Source organism: Lolium rigidum, chromosome 3, assembly GCF_022539505.1.
Source record: "Lolium rigidum isolate FL_2022 chromosome 3, APGP_CSIRO_Lrig_0.1, whole genome shotgun sequence".
Classification (NCBI taxonomy): Eukaryota; Viridiplantae; Streptophyta; class Magnoliopsida; order Poales; family Poaceae; genus Lolium; species Lolium rigidum.
Window position 1 is genome coordinate 311,809,974 of NC_061510.1, and position 16,179 is coordinate 311,826,152.

Sequence of the window (16,179 nt, forward strand, 5' to 3'; positions counted from 1 at the left end):
GTATACATGGAATGTATATTCGTGCAATTTTTTGGTAGAAAAATCGTTCTGTCTAGGCTGTAGAAAAATCAATTTTCTAACTGTTTATAGCACTAAAAAACATGTTTTTGGTTAGAAATTTGTTTTGTTGTATTTCCCAAAATACAAGGTATTTGGAAACGAAATTTCTAGCATATATTCTGGATGTATATATCTAGCTATATAATTTTCAGCCAAAATTTTTAGGAGTCAGGAATACGAGTTTTCTTTTTTGGAAAAAAAGCTTATTATTACCTAGATGCACTGATCGGTTTTCGATAGAGATTATCAATAATTAGCAACAGCACAGAAGGGGCTCATGCACTTTCACCCACTTTTACTTCCCCTTGCAGGTTGTAGACTTTGGCTCCTTAGGTAGGGGCTTTCGCCCATGCTAGGGTTTTCACCATGTAACCTCCCCCCCCCCTCACACACACTATATAAGGGGGTGCAGGGATCCTTTGCACGGGACGATCGATTCCCTCTCCCATTCGCTCAGTAGATGTGTTTAGCGCTTCATCTTCTACCTCTACCAACACAGTTCAAGGAGGACCATTGTTGTAGGGTTTTCACCTCGATCTAGATATACACTCAGATAAGAAAGAGTAAGGGTTTTACCTCCTCATGAGGGGAACCTGGGTAGATTATTGTGTCTCGTGTGCGCTCTTTAGCTTACCTTTCCTCCTCTGGGTCCATCGGCGTATATCCGGCCCCAACTTAAGCCATCTCATGACATATGTTTGCTTTGTTTTTATGTGACACTATTCATGTTATATTTCTTTTTTTTTGGTTTCTCTAAGAGTAGTTTGAATTTGATTATGAAAGTTATAGGAAATGTAAACATACATTCCGTGAACACCCACAAATTTGTTTTCGAATTTTTTGATATAATTGAAGAGTGTTATTATGGTATCAAATGAGATTTGCTAGCTGGTAACTAACTTCGGGCCCAGTCAAGTCGTACATCATTTGATTTGCATTATGATTCGTGCGAGTCATGAGTTGCAACATTAGTTGCAACTGAGATTTGATGACATCATCTGACTGAGAACGCAGTCGACTAAATATTCACACCCATCAAATAAGGCAACATATTGCTCCTCTAAAAAAAAGTCAGAAACCCAAGAGAACGAACCGGTACGTGAGCCAAGAGAAGAGGCCACAACCCATCTAGGGTTTCATACACCTCGCCGGCGACGCCGCCGGTTCATTCCGCTTACGGTGGCCTTTGGGTGTTGGAGGTGTGGCGGACCACGGCCCCTCGCCAGCGGGGAGTTTCTGTTCTTAATTTAGTTTGTTTTTCAATGTGTTTTTTAGGATGGTGAGGTGGCGGCTACATCAAGTCAGAATAAGTTCCTCCCACCCTATCCTTGCTCCGGTGGTGCGTCTAGCGCTAGCGGAGGGCGCGTGGAGTTCTGTGCCCGGCGGATCTCCTGGGACCCGGTCGATTTTCGTATTTGTTGGTGTGGTTTCATGTCAGCCTCTTTCGATCTATGTTTGTCATCATTGGCGATGCTTGCTGTTCTGGTGCGCTGGTCCTTTGGGGTCTTAGCACGACGACTTCTCGTCTATCTACTACAACAAGCTCTACTACGACAAGTTTTGCCTGGTTCCGGCAATGGAGGGGCGAAGACGGCGGCGCGCCTTCGGCTCGCGCTAGTGTGTAGTCATCGCTAGGTGGTCCGAGTACCTATTTATAATTTTATTACTTGTTGGGCTATTTGTACTACTTTTGATAATTATTAATAGATTGATGAAATTTCGAAAAAAAATAAGGCAAGATATTACAAGATATGGTAGGGTGCTTATTTCTGTGTCATCCCAACCTTTTTTTTTCGAGAGACTGTGTCATCCCAACCTGGCAGAAGAGAGGAGAGCGAATAGCCACAGTCACAGGTCACCGCTAGCAGCTGGCGCAGGCGCAGCCTGAGAGCATCTCCAACAGGCGCGCTATATAGGCCGCGCGGCATAAAAACGTCCGATATAGCGCGCGCGGGAGGAAATGTGGCGCTCCAGCAGGCGCGGTAAACGGCGCGGCGCTGTAAAAAATTTAGAGCGCGCGCCGTTTTGCACAAACCGGAGCGGCATATCTGGCGCGTCGGCTACAGCGCGCGGCAACGCTCGTCCAAGCGCGAAAAATCCCCCGCGCTGAAACTTCCTCTTCCGCGTCGCTGCCCCGAGTCCAATCCGTCGTCTCCGCGCGCCGCCGGCGATCCCGACGATGGACGACCCCTCCGGCAACCCGCCGACCCCTCCCTACTCTGTCCCACCCTCCGCCGCCGCCACTTCCGCCGCGCCACCGCCAAACCCTAGCAGCGGCGCCGACTGATGACCCACAAGTATAGGGGATCGCAACAGTCTTCGAGGGAAGTAAAACCCAATTTATTGATTCGACACAAGGGGAGACAAAGAATACTTGAAAGCCTTAACAGCGGAGTTGTCAATTCAGTCGCACACTGGAAACAGACTTGCTCGCAAGAGTTTATCAGTAGTAACAGTTTTATAGCAGTAGCAGTAACAAAATAACAGCAGCAGAGTAACAAAGACAGCAGTAATGATTTTAGTAAACAGCAGGATTAAAATACTGTAGGCACGGGGACGGATGACGAGCGTTGCATTGATGAGATAAACTCATGTAACAATCATAGCAGGACATTTGCAGATAATAATAAAACGGTATCCAAGTACTAATTAATCAATAGGCATGTGTTCCAATTATAGTCGTACGTGCTGATACGTCTCCGACGTATCGATAATTTCTTATGTTCCATGCCATATTATTGATGATACCTACATGTTTTATGCACACTTTATGTCATATTCGTGCATTTTCTGGAACTAACCTATTAACAAGATGCCGAAGAGCCAGTTCTCGTTTCTCGCTGTTTTTGGTTCCGGAAATCCTAGTAACGAAATATTCTCGGAATTGGACGAAATCAAGACCCAGGGTCCTATTTTTCCCGGAGCCTTCCGAACACCCGAGAGCCGCCGGAGGAAGCCCCGGGGGCCCCACACCACACCCCGGCGCGGCCGGAGGGGGGCCGCGCCGCCCTATGGTGTGGGCCCCCCGAGCCCCCTCCGAGGATGCCCTTCCGCCTATTTAAAGCCTCCGTCGCGAAAACCCCGATACGAAGAACCACGATACGGAAAACCTTCCGGAGCCGCCGCCATCGCGAAGCCAAGATCCGGGGGACATGAGTCTCTGTTCCGGCACCCGCCGGAGCGGGGAAGTGCCCCCGAAGGCTTCTCCATCGACACCGCTGCCATCTCCACCGCCATCTTCATCACCGCTGCTGCTCCCGTGAGGAGGGAGTAGTTCTCCATCGAGGCTCGGGTCTGTACCGGTAGCTATGTGGTTCATCTCTCTCCTATGTACTTCAATACAATAATCTCATGAGCTGCCTTACATGATTGAGATTCATATGATGATGCTTGTAATCTAGATGTCATTATGCTAGTCAAGTGAATTTTACTTATGTGATCTCCGGAGACTCCTTGTCCCACGTGTGTAAAGGTGACAGTGTGTGCACCGTGTGGGTCTCTTAGGCTATATTTCACAGAATACTTACTCACTGTTATGAATGGCGTAGTGAAGTGCTTATTTATATCCCTTTATGATTGCAATGTGTTTGTATCACAATTTATCTATGTGCTACTCTAGCAATGTTATTAAAGTAGTTTTATTCCTCCTACACTGTGTAATGGTGACAGTGTGTGCATCAGTGTTAGTACTTGGCGTATGCTATGATTATGATCTCTTGTAGATTATGAAGTTAACTATTGCTATGATGGTATTGATGTGTATTATTCCTCCTACATAGTGTGAAGGTGACAGTGTGCATACTATGTTAGTACTTGGTTTAGTCGAATTGATCTTTCTTGCACTCTAAGGTTATTTAAATATGAACATTGAATTGTGGAGCTTGTTAACTCCGGCATTGAGGGTTCGTGTAATCCTACGCAATGTGTTCATCATCCAACAAGAGAGTGTAGAGTATGCATTTATCTATTCTGTTATGTGATCAATGTTGAGAGTGTCCACTAGTGAAAGTCTATTCCCTAGGCCTTGTTCCTAAATATCGCTATCGCCGCTTGTTTACTCGTTTTATCGTGTTACTATCGCTACCATATTACCACCATCAACCACACGCCAGCAAGCTATTTTCTGGCGCCGTTACTACTGCTCATATTCATTCATACCACCTGTATTTCACTATCTCTTCGCCGAACTAGTGCACCTATTAGGTGTGTTGGGGACACAAGAGACTTCTTGCTTTGTGGTTGCATGGTTGCATGAGAGGGATATCTTTGACCTCTTCCTCCCTGAGATCGATAAACCTTGGGTGATCCACTTAAGGGAAACTTGCCGCTGTTCTACAAACCTCTCGCTCTTGGAGGCCCAATACCGTCTACAAGAATAGAAGCTCCCGTAGACATCAAGCACTTTTCCGGCGCCGTTGCCGGGAGGAAAGGTAAAAAGGCACTCATACTCCGGTTCCGTGTAACAGTACTTTTCCGGCGCCATTGTGTTTGTGCTCGAAGCTATTTCCTTTAGATCCTGCAATTGCATCTTTTTGTTTCTTGTTTACACTAGTTTGGCATAATGGACAACAATGAGCTTCTTATTCTATTTCCTGATTTAAAACATGGATTGTTTGATGCGAAAATTAAAAAACCTATGGAATCTTATTTGCATGTTGGTAGTAATATTAGTATGAACGCTTTGAACACCATTGTTGATAATAATGTAGGAAGTTCTAAGCTTGGGGAAGCTGGTTTTCATGATCTTTTTAGTCCCCCAAGCATTGAGGAGAAAATTTTCTTTGATGATACTTTGCCTCCTATTTATGATGATTATAATAGTGGTCTTTTGGTACAACCTAATATGGAGAGTAAATTTTATTGTGATTATACTATGCCTCCTACACTTGAAGAGAATAATAATGATAGCTACTTTGTTGAATTTGCTCCCGCTATTACTAATAAAATTGATTATGCTTATGTGGAGAGTAATAATTTTATGCATGAGACTCATGATAAGAATGCTTTATGTGATAGTTATATTGTTGAGTTTGCTCATGTTTCTACTGAAAGTTATTATGAGAGAGGAAAATATGGTTGTGGAAATTTTCATGTTACTAAAACACCTCTCTATGTGCTGAAATTTTTGAAGCTACACTTGTTTTATCTTCCTATGCTTGTCACTTTGCTCTTCATGAACTTGTTTATTTACAAGATTCCTATGCATAGGAAGCATGTTAGACTTAAATGTGTTTTGAATTTGCCTCTTGATGCTCTCTTTTGCTTCAAATACTGTTTCTTGCGAGTGCATCATTAAAACTGCTGAGCCCATCTTAACGTCTATAAAGAAAGAACTTCTTGGGAGATAACCCATGTGTTATTTTGCTACAGTACTTTGTTTTATATTTGTGTCTTGGAAGTTGTTTACTACTGTAGCAACCTCTCCTTATCTTAGTTTTGTGTTTTGTTGTGCCAAGTAAAGTCTTTGATAGTAAAGTAAGTACTAGATTTGGATTACTGCGCAGTTCCAGATTTCTTTGCTGTCACGAATCTGGGTCTACCTCCCTGTAGGTAGCTCAGAAAATTAAGCCAATTTACGTGCATGATCCTCAGATATGTACGCAACTTTCATTCAATTTGGGAATTTTCATTTGAGCAAGTCTGGTGGCCTAATAAAATCCATCTTTACGGACTGTTCTGTTTTGACAGATTCTGCCTTTTATTTCGCATTGCCTCTTTCGCTATGTTGGATGAATTTCTTTGATCCATTAATGTCCAGTAGCTTTATGCAATGTCCAGAAGTGTTAAGAATGATTGTGTCACCTCTGAAAATGTGAATTTTTATTATGCACTAACCCTCTAATGAGTTGTTTCGAGTTTGGTGTGGAGGAAGTTTTCAAGGATCAAGAGAGGAGTATGATGCAATATGATCAAGGAGAGTGAAAGCTCTAAGCTTGGGGATGCCCCGGTGATTCACCCCTGCATATTTTAAGAAGACTCAAGCGTCTAAGCTTGGGGATGCCCAAGGCATCCCCTTCTTCATCGACAACATTATCAGGTTCCTCCCCTGAAACTATATTTTTATTCCGTCACATCTTATGCACTTTGCTAGGAGCGTCGGTTTGTTTTTGTTTTTTTGTTTTGTTTGAATAAAATGGATCCTAGCATTCACTTTATGGGAGAGAGACACGCTCCGCTGTAGCATATGGACAAGTATGTCCTTAGGATCTACTCATAGTATTCATGGCGAAGTTTCTTCTTCGTTAAATTGTTATATGGTTGGAATTGGAAAATGCTACATGTAGTAATTCTAAAATGTCTTGGATAATTTGATACTTGGCAATTGTTGTGCTCATGTTTAAGCTCTTGCATCATATACTTTGCACCCATTAATGAAGAAATACTTAGAGCTTGCTAATTTGGTTTGCATATTTGGTTTCTCTAGAGTCTAGATAATATCTAGTATTGAGTTTTGAACAACAAGGAAGACGGTGTAGAGTCTTATAATGTTTACAATATGTCTTTTATGTGAGTTTTGCTGCGCCGTTCATCCTTGTGTTTGTTTCAAATAACCTTGCTAGCCTAAACCTTGTATCGAGAGGGAATACTTCTCATGCATCCAAAATCCTTGAGCCAACCACTATGCCATTTGTGTCCACCATACCTACCTACTACATGGTATTTCTCCGCCATGCCAAAGTAAATTGCTTGAGTGCTACCTTTAAAATTACATCATTCACCTTTGCAATATATAGCTCATGGGACAAATAGCTTAAAAACTATTGTGGTATTGAATATCTACTTATGCACTTTATCTCTTATTAAGTTGCTTGTTGTGCGATAACCATGCTTCTGGGGACGCCATCAACTATTCTTTGTTGAATATCATGTGAGTTGCTATGCATGTCCGTCTTGTCTCGAAGTAAGAGAGATCTACCACCTTAATGGTTGGAGCATGCATATTGTTAGAGAAGAGCATTGGGCCGCTAACTAAAGCCATGATTCATGGTGGAAGTTTCAGTTTTGGACATATATCCTCAATCTCATATGAGAATAATAATTGTTGCCACATGCTTATGCATTAAAGAGGAGTCCATTATCTCGTTGTCCATGTTGTCCCGGTATGGATGTCTAAGTTGAGAATAATCAAAAGCGAGAAATCCAAAATGCGAGCTTTCTCCTTAGACCTTTGTACAGAGCGGCATGGAGGTACCCCATTGTGACACTTGGTTAAAACATGTGCATTGCAAATATCCGGTAGTCCAAGCTAATTAGGACAAGGTGCGGGCACTATTAGTATACTATGCATGAGACTTGCAACTTGTAAGATATAATTTACATAACTCATATGCTTTATTACTACCGTTGACAAAATTGTTTCATGTTTTCAAAATAAAAGCTCTAGCACAAATATAGCAATCGATGCTTTCCTCTTTGAAGGACCATTCTTTTTACTTTTATGTTGAGTCAGTTCACCTATCTCTCTCCACCTCAAGAAGCAAACACTTGTGTGAACTCGTGCATTGATTCCTACATACTTGCATATTATACTTGTTATATTACTCTATGTTGACAATTATCCATGAGATATACATGTTACAAGTTGAAAGCAACCGCTGAAACTTAATCTTCCTTTGTGTTGCTTCAATACCTTTACTTTGATTTATTGCTTTATGAGTTAACTCTTATGCAAGACTTATTGATGCTTGTCTTTAAGTACTATTCATGAAAAGTCATTGCTTTATGATTCAATTGTTTACTCATGTCATTACCATTGTTTTGATCGCTGCATTCATTACATATGTTTACAATATGATCAAGTTTATGATGGCATGTCACTCCGTAAATTATCTTTGTTATCGTTTTACCTCGCTCGGGACGAGCAGTAACTAAGCTTGGGGATGCCGATACGTCTCCGACGTATCGATAATTTCTTATGTTCCATGTCATATTATTGATGATACCTACATGTTTTATGCACACTTTATGTCATATTCGTGCATTTTCCGGAACTAACCTATTAACAAGATGCCGAAGAGCCGCTCCTATTTTCTCGCTGTTTTTGGTTCCGTAAATCCTAGTAACGAAATATTCTCGAATTGGACGAAATCAAGACCCAGTGGTCCTATTTTTCCCGGAGCCTTCCGGAACACCCGAGAGCCGCCGTAGGGAAGCCCCGGGGGCCCCACACCACACCCCGGCGCGGCCGAGGGGGGCCGCGCCGCCCTATGGTGTGGGCCCCCAGTGCCCCCTCCGAGGATGCCCTTCCGCCTATTTAAAGTCTCCGTCGCGAAAACCCCGATACGAAGAACCACGATACGGAAAACCTTCCGCAGCCGCCGCCATCGCGAAGCCAAGATCCGGGGGACAGGAGTCTCCGTTCCCGGCACCCTCGCCGGAGCGGGGAAGTGCCCCGGAAGGCTTCTCCATCGACACCGCTGCCATCTCCACCGCCATCTTCATCACCGCTGCTGCTCCCATGAGGAGGGAGTAGTTCTCCATCGAGGCTCGGGTCTGTACCGGTAGCTATGTGGTTCATCTCTCTCCTATGTACTTCAATACAACTAGCGGGGTGGCCCGTGCATATTGCACGGCTAGACTTGATTCAATTTTATGTGATAAAATGGTTTTTTTACAATCTATTCATCATCTCAACGAATGAAAAAAAATTGTACTTTGATGTCATCATATTTTGAGTAAATGTATATTATAAGCAGCCTTATTTGAGTAGAGGACTGTTAATCCTATTTTTCTTGTATTACAAATGGCTACGCTACAATGGACATGTTCTCTGAGTATAAATATAGAAATATTGTAAGTGCACAAATATATCTTACCTCAAACAACGAAGATCCAACTGGAATGATATAAGTTTTGGGCAACTCTGAAACTTCACATGTTATTGTTCCTTTTTTTATCTATACGATGTTATAGAAAATGGGTACTGTATTGGGAGTTTATCCAGAATATTTTTAAAATATATTTTCTTCTACACTCTATAATCGTATATATTTTTTGCCTCCCAAATCCTTGCAATCTGCTTCAAAACTATAATTGTACGATCACAACTTACATATGCTTGCCTGCTAAAAACTGTCTGCTGCCATCTATTGTATCATCTCTTGTACTTGAGTCGGATTAAATTTTCAATTGTTCTATATAATTGCATTTGAATTGTATTTCAGATCATGGGTCAGTAGTGATAGAGAGTCGCAATAATGTCGAATCAACATAAACAATATTTTCGCTCTCCAAGACTTGGAACTGATGACAGAAAATCCAGATTAATTTACATAGCTTTTAGTATATATATACCAGTATGCTCCACCAAGAATCACTGAAGATCGATTGAGATGATCCAATAATAAGTAAAATACATCCAACAACGCCCATAGTCCAATAAAAAAATTATATGAAGATACCTGCAAGAAAAAAAGTGTTAATGTACAGACTTGTATTGATCAAGGAAATTTACTCCCTGATGTACACGGAAAATAGTGCCAGAGAGAAGAGACAAATACATATATCAGTAAAGAAACCATAGTATATTGTTTCTAGGAGAAAGGGTGATGATCTTTGGTGGAAGTAAATCTTCTGAATAACTCGTATAGAACCTCCGATTATAAATTTCATTGTGCTTGTGAGATGATTAGTACCTCACCATATGAATGCAGACAGATCCTGATTAGCTCGGCTGAGAAAGTGCTCTCGGACAGGTTGTGCAATTGGCAACGACGTCACGGCCTGGATTGCACAGCAACTTCCGGAAGAGGTACCAACATTTGTTCATATGATGTATATATTCTCATGATATGGCTAATACTTAAGCAGTTCATAATAAGATACATGCAAATAAGATCATCTAACAGCTATGTCAATCATGAAGAGGTACCAACAATTAATAATAAGCATCATGAATCATGTATATAAGCAGGATTGCAATGTTCATAAGAGAGTATGATAAAGTGGTATCTCGCTTGCTCGTATTTGATTGGCAAAACATAAATGCCCGGGCACCTCTCGGAGTTCATAGAAAGACTAGAAGTAGTGATTGTCAAAGATAAAAGCATCAAAGTTATACCACAATCAATCATATTTTGAGACAAGCATATTATACTAAGAATGACAGTTGTGCTCTCAAGAAAGTGCTCAAAGAAAGGATGGAGACACAACATAAAAGTAAAAGATTGACCCTTCGCAGAGGGAAGCAGGGATTAACATGCGCTAGAGCTTTTCATTTGTAAATCAGGAGTAAAATTATTTTGAGAGGTGTTTGTTGTTGTCAAAGAATGGTAATGGGTACACCAACTACCTCGCCAACCGGACTTTCAAGAGCGGCTCCCATGAATTATTTGCATTTTTATGTGGCACTCCTTCCAACCTTTCTTACACAAACCATGGCTAACCGAATCCCCGGGTGCCTGCCAACAATCACATACCATGAAGGAGTGCCTTTTTAATTTAGTTTTATTATGATGATGACACTCCCCCCAACCTTTGCTTACACAAGCCATGGCTAACCGAATCCTTCGGGTGCCGTCCAACAATCACAAAACATGGAGGAGTATCTATTTAAGTTAATTAATTCGGGACTGGGAATCCCATTGCCGACTCTTTTTGCAAAATTATTGGATAAGCGGATGTGCCACTAGTCCATATGAGAGTCCGTCAAAAGTAAATGACAAGGTTGAAAGCTAAACACCACATACTTCCTCATGAGCTATGAAACATAAACACGAATTGAGAAGCATTTTGAAGGTTTTAAAGGTAGCGCATGAGAATTTACTTGGAATGGTTTGAAATGCCATGCACAAGTATTTATGGTGGACACTCTGGAATAACTTGGTTTTTCATGTGTTTGGAGGCACGAGCAGCGTTCCCGCTCAGTACAAGTGAAGGCTAGCAAAATACTAGGGAGCGACAAATCAAGAGAGCAATAACTGTCATAATCATGCTTGCGGCAAAATAAATTAACTAAGGCATAAAAGTGATACAAGAACTCTGAAGCAATGTAAATCATTGAGGCTTAATTGACTCTTGTTCAGTCATATGCATGCGTGAGCATGTGCCAAGTTAATTCAAACGAATTATTCAGAGGGGGATACCACAATATCATACCTATCTATGAATAAAACAATGCAAGCAAACATCCATGACATGCTACTCATATTAATAAATTGGAGCTAGACATGAAAGATCATGAACTACTAGACTTTCTTAAATGACATATAACTCTCATGAACCAACTAAGCATGCTCACATGGATGAGTATATGTACAAAAATGAAAACAAATAGAGTTCATACCAGCCTCTCACCATAATCAGATTGTCGAATATCGTCATCATTGCCTTTCACTTGTGTAGCTTGGATAATATAAAATGAAAACCACGCTCCAGCCACCGAAGACCATTGAACTCATAATGAACTTTACAAACCAAAGAAGAACAGCAAATATTTTTGGTGTTTTCAAATTTGAGAACAAGAACAAAAGGAAATAAGCAAACAAAGCAAAATCTTTTTGGGTTTTCTTGTAGCAAACTAGCAATAGCAAATAAAACGAAACAAATGCAAGAAACCAAGATAAACAAGTGATGAAGAGAAACAACAGAAATATTTTTGGTCTTTTTGTGTTTTAGGAAAGAAACAAAGCAAGAACAAGAAAATGAAAACTAAAAGAAACACAGAAAAGCAAGATGGCAGAAATCTGCCAAAACTCGACAATGACAGTACAGAAATCGATTTTTACAAAAATCTTACGTTGCTCAGCTCGAAAAGTGTTCAACTAATGAAAGTTAGATAACAACCTGGGGAACCTGCACAAAAATTGGCAGCTCAAATAACGTTCTGGCTGTGCGCACGAATTTTTCTAGTAACAGATCCAGAATCTGTTTTCGAGCAGCACTTCCCCAAATATCATCTCCCTCTCATTAGAAAACCACTCAAAGAGACTAAACAAGTATGTACAAGTATCCAGCAACCATAATATGCAAAGAATGAGTGATGCCGGTATACCTCCCCCAAGCTTAGGCTTTTGGCCTAAGTGGAGTTCAATCCCATCGAGGCCATGAGGTAGTATCCCCGTAGTACGACGAAGATGGATCATATTCCGGGTATGTGCTAGAAGAAGCACCCGGATACGTGACGGTATAGTCGTAGGAGGGCTCGGCGTCCTCGGAGTCATGCTGCTGGTGGAAATCTTGTATCTTCATATGTTCATCCACCTCCTCCTTAGTGCGCGACCATGGTTGCTCGTCAATACGTGAACAAACCCGGTCGGGGAAGAGTGATTTCTTTCTCATCCCCGTCAGCAAACAACATTCTATAGACCATATTATCTAAAGTGGAATCGGTGGTAACAAAATGATGGCTTCTCATAGCAGTGATATCAAGCCTCCTAGGGGTTAATGGCACATCATTAGGATCAATAGGAAGTCTTAAATGTGTTAAAATACGCAGTGCAATAGTTCCTCCAAAAATAGGCCCCCTGTTAGACAGGGCGGCGAGCAATAAGAGAACCAAGATGATAAGATGTCCGTCCCAGTAAGTGCAATATTCAAGAAAGCAAGATGGTAACTAGAAATATTGCTAGTGTTCTCCCTACCAAGTATGCTAGTAGCAATGTAATATGCAAAATATTTAATGGCGGGGAGTTGAATGTTCCTTATCTTGCCCCACTGAATGGTGTGACAGTCATCATTGGTGATCCCTCGATAGAGCTCCAACAAGTCCCGGGGGTTGTCATCAATCCTCCTTGCTGTACCTACAGGGGCAATATCCAATGCACGACAAAATGTTTCCAATTCCATAGTAATAGGGTTATCATAAATCTTGAATGCAACTCGTCGGCTCATATTGCGTGTTTTGGAACTTGAAGCTCTCGACGAAGATTTTGGTGAGCATGTAGTATTGCTCCCTTTCATCTCCCACGTAGGTGGCTAAGCCCGCCTTGTTGACAAGGGTGAAGAAATCATCCAATATCCCTGCATTTGTCAGAAAATCATAACATGGGAAGGATGAAGCATTAGGAGCCACATTGTCCTCTTCGGGCGCGAAGCTAGGCGCGATGATATCCTCATTGTAGGATCGCCTAATTTGGGTGGCGGTCCTAGAAGGCCTCCCGGTGCTGGTTGTTCCTTTCTTGAACAATTCTCCAAAGTTGAACTTCTTCATCTCTTTTCTGAAATTTTCAACAAGTGATATAAAATTTGATTTGGTGACATATAATCAAGGGGAACTGCTATAGGAACTTGCTAGAGTACTAATCATGCATCAAAACTAATTTCTACCACTTAGAACAAGCATGCAAGCTCACTAAACATGTTACCTACAGCAGCAAATATTCAAGATATACTCAACCAAACAAAATTCTACTTGGATAATCGAAGGAGTCACATACCGGAGAGCAAATGTGCCAAATTTCAGACAGAAATCTGGGCTGAGCAAAGAGATCGAGAAATCTTGAGCTCTTGAGCAAAAACGCGAGTGAGAGAAAGCTGGTTCGAGTTTTTTCGGGAGAGAGAAGATGCTGGGAGAAAGAGATGAAATAGTGGGGCAAGGAGGGGCCCACACCACAGGGTGGCGCGCCCACCTCCTTGGCCGCGCCGGCTGGTGGTGTGGCACCCTGTGGTGCCCCACAGGTCATCCTCTGGTACTCCCAGGTGCCTCGTCAAAAAATAGGACCAACGGTGTAATTTTTGCGAATTTTTGAAAACTTTGAAAAATGCACATTTCTGGGTATTTAGTTTATTATTACTGGCCAGGAAATTTTTTGGAATCTCCAATTAACTAAGGAACTTTGCAAATTAAAAGTGGTACAACAACTAGAGCAAGTGGAGGAAGAAAGAGATGTTGTTTACCTCCTCTATGCATATAAAAAGTATTTGTTAACAAGGTTGATCAAGTCTTGCCACCAAATAGATTTTACATAGCATATGAAGAAATAAACCTCAAATCAATCATGTTACCTTGAATTGTATTGATATGGATCCAATCACAAGAGTTTGATATTCTTCTTTAGGCTCATATATAGGACAATCAATAGTTCCCACTTTGATAGTTCTCACATTAGAAATAGTATTAACTCCGCACGCTTTTTCAATCCTCTTGGGGAAATAGACGGTGTGTTCCTTATCATCAACATTGAAAGTAACCTTTCCTTTATTGCAATCAATAACAGCCCCTGCGGTGTTAAGAAAAGGTCTCCCAAGAATAATAGACATATTATCATCTTCGGGCATTTCCAACACAACAAAATCAGTTAATATCAAGCAGTTATTAGTAACTTGAACAGGAACATCCTCACATATACCAACAGGAATACCAGTAGATTTATCAGCCATTTGCAAAGATATATCAGTAGGTATCAACTTATCTAAGTAAAGTCTCTTATAAAGAGAAAAAGGCATAACACTAACACCGGCTCCCAAGTCACATAGAGCAGTTTTAACATAATTATTCTTAATAGAACAAGGAATAGTAGGTATACCTGGATCGCCCAATTTCTTTGGAACTTTGCCATTGAAAGAGTAATTAGCAAGAATAGTGGAAATTTCCTCATTGGGGATTTTCCTTTTGTTAGTAACAATATCTTTCATATACTTTGAATAAGGAGGCAATTTAATAGCATCAGTCAAAGGGATTTGCAAGAATAAAGGTTTCATCCAATCACAAAATTTATTATAGTGTTCTTCTTCCTTTGATTTTAGTTTCTTAGCAGGAAAAGGCATTTGCTTTTGCACCCAAGGTTCTCTTTCATTACCATGTTTCTCAGCAATAAAATCTTCTTTAGTGTACTTTTTATTTTTAGCATGCTTTTCAGGTTCTTCTTCAACCTCTTCTTTATCCGGAGTATCATTCTTATCATTATCTTTATCATGTTCATTACCACTTTCAGTTTCAGCATCAGAAATAGAAATACTATTAGGATCATTAACAGGTTCAGAGGATTCTACAACATTCTTATGTTTCTTTTTCTTTTTCTTAGAAGGAGCTCTAGGTTCAATGCGTTGAGAATCTTGTTCAATTCTTTTGGGATGTCCTTCAGGATATAGAGGATCCTGGGTAGAGACACCACCTCTAGTTGTTACTTCATAAGCATGTTTTTCTTTAGAATTATTTCCCAACAAGTCATTTTGCACTTTAGTGAGTTGATCAATTTGAGTTTGAACCATATGAAAATGTTTAACAAGCATCTTAACATCATTGGAGGTTCTCTCCACAATATCATGCAATTCACTAATAGCTTGAGAATTTTCCATTAGATGATTCTCTACTCTCATATTAAAAATTTCTTGCTTAACAATATAATTATCAAACTCATCTAAGCATTGCGCAGGAGGTTTTGAATACGGAATATCTTCCCTAGTAAAGCGCTGAAGGGAATTTACCTCAATCATGGATGAAGGGGGAATTATCTCACATATATCTTCTATGGGAGGAAGATTCTTCACATCTTCAGATTTAATACCTTTCTCCTTGAGAGACTTCTTGGCTTCCCTCATATCTTCATCATTCAATTTAATTAAACCCCTCTTCTTCAATATTGGCGTTGGAGTTGGTTCAGGCGTCACTACAAGAAAAGTTGCCATGGCCGACGAAGTTGAAGTCGCGCCGTGGTTGCTGGTGTACCATGGCCGACGATTTTGGGTCCCTCCGTGGTGCATGTCAAAACTTTTTTTCTCGTTTTTGAGGCCACCTAGCCCGACGAAAGCGGCCAAAACGTCGCGTATGGTGGCCCGGGACGTGGTGCATCGCGAATTCTCGGGTTCGCCGGCCGAGTCAACGCAAATCCGCACCACCGAGGGATGTAGGGCCCAGATGGCAGCCTCTCTGGCATTGTTTTTTTCTCGATCGCGCCATCTCGTTCAACGTTCTCCGATCGAGCCGTTTACGATGCAGGATCATGGGTCCCGCATGTCATCCTCTATGAACCAAAATTCTTTCTATTCTTGGATTTTTTTTGACCCCCTGATTTCTGGCTACTTCCTTTTTCTTTTGATCCCTTGCCGCCTTGGAAACGTTGAGACCGCTGCTGCTAAATGGGACCCGCATGTCATCCTCTATGCACTATAAAACTTTCTTTTCTTGAATTATTTTTGGCACCTCATATTTGGTCACTTGCCTTTTTTCTTTCGATCCCC